Genomic DNA, 6,023 nt, shown 5'->3' on the forward strand with positions numbered 1-6,023 from the left:
TGCATATATGCTTGTATACATATATACTCCAATTCTAATTATATATATTTTAATTTTTAAAAACCCTAAAATTACAAAGATTAATTCTGATTCTGATTAATTTTTGTTTTATCACTGTCTGACATAGAGGTTAGATGTTCAGCAAATGTTCTTTAAAGAAATCAAATTAGAGACCATCCTAATTTGGTCCTAATCCAAGTAATAGGATTCTATCATCCTATTACTTGGAAATTCCAAGTTTGGGTAAAAAGTTGACTTCAGAGGACAGGAGTCAGCAAAACGGAAGTGGTAGTTGAAGAGATATGAATTCTGCCCAGGTTTTCAGAGTCTTCTGAGGGCATTTCAAGTACTCAGCTACTGGTTCCTGAACTACCTATTCCCCTTTCTGTTTCCTGGACATGATAGAAAAATTTTAAGTGTATGTACTTACAAGTTCTTCTTTTTTTATATGAAGACAGCATACTCTTTTTTGCAACATCTTTTCATTAAATAAATCTTATTCAAAACAACTCTATTCTGACTTCAATTAATATTTTATACTTTCTTCATCTGGTCTAATTAAAGCCTTTGTTAAACTACTCAATAACACATTTACAGGCATTCTTAGAGTAACTTACCAAAATACCTAATTAAATCTGTTATGTGATGCTTCTTATTTGTTCCTTTTGCAAGGATTACCTTTATTTCCAAAATCTGTAGATACATTTATTAATGCTAGGGAATTTGAATAGCAAAACCTCATGTTATGTCATACTTAAACATGAATGCCAGAAAACGCACAAGATGTGCAGAATATGACTATTATTTACTGATTAATGCTAATCTTATAAAGTCTTGTCATTAATCATCATGAATTAAAAGTATGCTAGAATATGTCCATTAATTTAATTTATAGAGTTTTCTAAAACCTCTCACTCAAATCTTATTATTGTGATCTGAGGTACTAGGAGGAATTCACTAGGCTTTATGGTTTAAAACAATACTGAATTTTAAAATTCTTTTATCCTTTTTTGTGGATTTAGGAAGATTATTACAAACAATGAGGGATTTGCAATTTACTGGAGGAGGTCTCAACCAAGCGACACAAGGCAGGTTATTCTCTTGTGGTTTGAAGAAGCAAAGCATATTTTATTCACGAGTCCTTTCTCCCTATGTGTTAACATTACAAGATAAGATAAGACTGACTGGTAGTACTGTAAAGTGTTCTGGTAAGCCCTTTCTCTTGAGTGTCTCCCTGAGAAACAGTGTATATAGTACCATGTTTTCTCAGCATGTTCTTTAAAATATAAGGCAAATATGTCTGAATTCAAAAGACATGTTAACTAGAATATCAATCAGTAGTTGTCCTGCCAAATATCTTGCTAGAATTCTCAGTGCTAGGATTTGTGCTTTAATGAGAATTAGAAGAAATAGGCCTATAGAGTATTACATTATTTATCCTATTATCATTCCTCAAGAGTTGCTTTAATGGTAACTGTTATATTCCTTTTTAATTCTCAACCAGATCTGTAATGATCTCAGTTCCTCATTTTTGTTAATGAAGGACAACAGGCAAGGGAAATGAATTTCCCCATAATCCCTCACTGTAGCCTCTGGTGAATTGACTTTTCCGGTATTCATGGAAATGTGTTATCTCATTTATCTAGAAATGTCAATGACTTGTAGAAAGGACTGCATCTGACTGTGACTTGGATAAACATGAGCTAATAACTCAAAGTAAATGTCTTTCCCTTTGCCCTATGGATGTAATTTATTAATATCAAATGACCTTTTTTGAGAATGTTAAAGTGGAGGAAAACAGACAGATGCTACACGGAATGTTTAAAAGCATAGATAAAATAAAGCTAATGACAGCAAAGACATTATTTTGATTTTAAAAGTAAAGTCAGGCAAAAATAATTAAATAAGATAAAAATTTTTTTAAAAAGGTAAAAAAATAAATAAAAGTAAAGTCAGGGACCAGAGAGACGTGTGTGTGTGTGTGTGTGTGTGTGTGTGTGTGTGTGTGTGTATGTGTGTATAGTAGTATGTATAGAACTAAACATTTGTTGGGAAGGTACTATGTGCCAGGCCCTATTTCTGTATAGAATATACTTATATTTTATCATTGCACTTTCAAAACCACCTCTTTAGGAATTGTGGTTATAAGAAGCAGACCCTTAATGATAATGTAGACTTAGTTGTGGAGGCAGTACGTGGGATGAGGAACTGTTAGTCCTTCGTAGGAATGGAGCACCTCAAATCTTTCCTATTGTCTCTCACAACCTAGGACACATTAACACAGAGGAGGAAGGTGCTTTCTGGAAACTTGATGACAACTGAGTGTAACTATGTTAGAGTGTGTTGCTTACTTTTTCTTGCCTTGACGATAATACAGCAGAAGGCAGAGAAAGTCTGGCTCCAGGTCAACAACCTCAGTGTTATTAGGAAAAATTACACAATTTTTTATCCCTGTTACTTGAATCATTTCTGCGTTTAGCCTTAGGTGGCTGAAGGCCAAATAAACAAATTGCTCATGCAATTTGCAGGAATGAGGAGACAGTTCTCTATTGTCAGTTTTTCCACTAAATACTCCCCAAGGATGGGGTTCAACTACTACATTGACAAACGCCAATGGTACCCGTGATATGAACTGAAATTAAGGCATAAACAAGAGTGGTTTTTTGTTTTTTTTTTTAAAGAAACGTTTAAACAATTTGCAGAAATGAGGAGACAGTTCTCTATTGTCAGTTTTTCCACTAATACTCCCCAAGGATGGGGTTCAACTACTACATTGACAAACGCCAATGGTACCCGTGATATGAACTGAAATTAAGGCATAAACAAGAGTGGTTTTTTGTTTTTTTTTTTAAAGAAACGTTTATACGAGGGCTGTAGAAGAAAATCAGCACCGTTAAGATAACCAATAGGGAGATTAGCTATATTCTAAAAGGAACACAGTTGTGGGTGATAATGTTTAAATAAAGGAAGTATATTTGTCCTTCTGCAGTCCTCAGGTCTAACCATAAACATACAGCACTACCTAGATGCAAGCTAGAGATCACCTTACTGGATCAGGTATACCTTATCATTCTTGGAGTTGTCCATGGAGAAATAAGATTATCGGTGTACAGTATTTAGCACTAACAATTATCTTAAGTAACATCCACAGCTTATACAGGCTGATAGCGCTTGGTCCAAAAACATGTCAGAGACAAAAATCAGACAGGTAAAGGCATTGATCTCACTCAGGCTATTGCAAAGGGAGGGTGCCCCAGATCTGAGATCATGGTGTCTCAGCAGGTGACTTCAGCTTAGGCTTCATGGGGTGAGTAGAGACATTACAGGTGTTGTGGTTTAGAGTTGGAATTGCTTTTCAAAAAGAGGAAGTCCTGGCCAGTTAGCTTTACAGGAAATGTTCATCTCTGTGTCCAATTAGTTTCAAGGGAAAAAGTTCTAATCTCAGTTAATCATTCATCAAAGTACAGGGAGTTTGACAATCTGTGTCTGACCTTGACAGCATGTTCAGGCAGAAGGGAAAAAGGTCTGTGTTTGGACTTATCATAGACAAACAAGGGTATCAAAGTTGGTCTTATGAAAGTCCTGAGAGAGAGTGGAGAGTGAGTCTTACCTATATGATATGGGGAAAGACAGTTGGTTCTTTGCAGTAAGCCATTTCCCAGAACACAAAATGGTTGTGGTGGAGGTGGGCAGAAAGCAAAATGTTGGGTATATTTCTTAACAATCACTGTTTTGTAGTCAAGTTCAATATTATCAGTATTACTAAATTTAGGACTAGGAAATAGAGGCAAGAGTCATTTTACCCAGATGATTCTGGAAATTATATCTTTAGACTTGCAGTAGTATGTACCATGTCATTAGGTCAAGGGAATTAAAAACATAGGAGAGTGATCCTGTAACTGGGGAATCTATACCCCCAGGTAATTCCAAAATTTTACACTAGATCTCTCTCCCCATTTCCTCAAGGTGAAGATTCTTCCACTTTGAGGGTGGGGTTGCTATGTAACGTGGACCATCACGGCAGCTTTATGAGATCATTGAAGACCACCATTCTTCTGATCCTCTACTGGGTATCATTGTTCATCTGTTCTGAGATCAAGGCCATTACCAGGAGAAAAATGAGGATGAACCACAGTAACACAGAGACATTCATTAAGGGAAAACGTCAGACTTATTGATCTGGGGAGCACTCTGCCTGAAGACGACATAATATGAGAAGATGTCCCCAAACTAAATTGACAAGCAGACTTCTAAGGTGTTGTGCTATCAGGTATCTCAAAGTGAAAAGGAATATTGTAACTAATTTAATGAGCCGAGTTTGGAGGCCAATCTTCAAGTATCAGTCAGGAGTGGATTGTTGTAATGATACTGCATCTAAGCCCACTCCCATGGGGGGAATTCTCCCTCATTACCTTTGTAAAGTAAACAATGAACTACACCTGACAAGTGAAACTCTTCCAGCATATAGCAATACCAGACCAAACTCAAACTCAAGAGGGGGCAGATACCTGTTTTGTTCATTGTGGAATACTCAGTACCTAGAACTGTGTCTAGAATATGGAAAGTGCTAAATTCATACTCATTGAATGAATGAATGAAGAATTGAATGAACAAGTGAGCACCAAGAAACCAGTCCACCTCCAAAGAACTCAGTCCATAAACTGGTTCCACGGGCATTCTCTAGTCCTTTCACTCACCTAACAATTCTTTTATCCCATAGGATTCACAAAGTGAGATATATATCAATATATTTTGGAAACGTCTCTCTTCCATTTCCACTTTCTAAATGTGATGACTTTGTCGTTGTCCTTTTTTTTCCTCCATCTCATTTAGCTTTTTTTTTGCTTTTACTCTCATTTTATGATCACAGGAAGTCTTCCATGCTACCAAAGATTCTCTTAACTCCATCTTTGTAGTTTAGTCTATTTCCATAGACTAAGTTTAGACCAGCTTCCATTTTCTGGAGAAATATATTAAGCAATTATTGGTCGCTGTGTTCAATCTACTAAGGCATTCACTGTGTAGACGTTTGTCTCTGGCACAGTCTGACCTATTAGTAATTAACACAGATTAAATTAGAGCCGTTGTTTCCATAATCAACATCAATTTCTACTATTTTTATTCTAAATACACATTAGTTAACAGTACACAGTAACAATTAACAATTAGAATAAACTAAAAGACTAGATGTAAACATTTACCAATATGTACTACTGGTACCAAAGTAGTTGGCTAATTTGAGTCACTAAATATGATGACTGATACAATATATAGACATAATTTCTATTGAGTTCTCTTTATAAAATTTTGCATTCCTTTGTATAATTTGTAATAAAATATGTATCATAGTTAATTACCTTCATATTTCATTTTAACATAAGAAATTTTAGAAAACAAGTATCATGTCAAAAATGACTATATTTGTGCCATTTGGCACCTGAGAAGTGCAAAATAAACCGTTGTTAAAATATTTCTTCCTGGTTTTCAAACAGAAGTTTTTAAGGTCAGTATAGTTGCAAGAAAATCTTTGTTAACAAAGTGAAAATTAATTATAAACAGGAGAATGGACTGTCCTTTGTGGATAATTTCCTATAGTAGCCAACATTTATAAACGAGCCATCAAAGAAAATTGCTTATTAATTGTACATTATGAATTATCCTCTAGTCTTTGTTCATTTCTTTCTGACAGATTCAGCCACAATTCCCATTAGTTGGCTAAAAGTAAGTCAAAAGTGAGATAATGTCGATTGGAACTTCATGAATTTCTTCACAATCAACACTTTCTTACATACTTCAGTAGCTCTACCTCATCTTCTGCACTAAAAGGGAACAGTCGGAAAATAAATGTGCTGCAGCTCATACAGATATAAATTCTCTCTTATGAAAGGGATTTTTTTCTGTCATCTACACAGAAGGGGGTAAGTCATCAAAATATTGAACAGGATGATATACACAGATAATGAATACCAGGTGTTTTATGAGATTCATGTTTTTCTTAAATTATCCAAGTGTCAATATATGGC

This window comes from Neophocaena asiaeorientalis, unplaced genomic scaffold, assembly GCF_003031525.2.
Source record: "Neophocaena asiaeorientalis asiaeorientalis breed wild unplaced genomic scaffold, Neophocaena_asiaeorientalis_V1.1 scaffold7, whole genome shotgun sequence".
Lineage (NCBI taxonomy): Eukaryota > Metazoa > Chordata > Mammalia > Artiodactyla > Phocoenidae > Neophocaena > Neophocaena asiaeorientalis.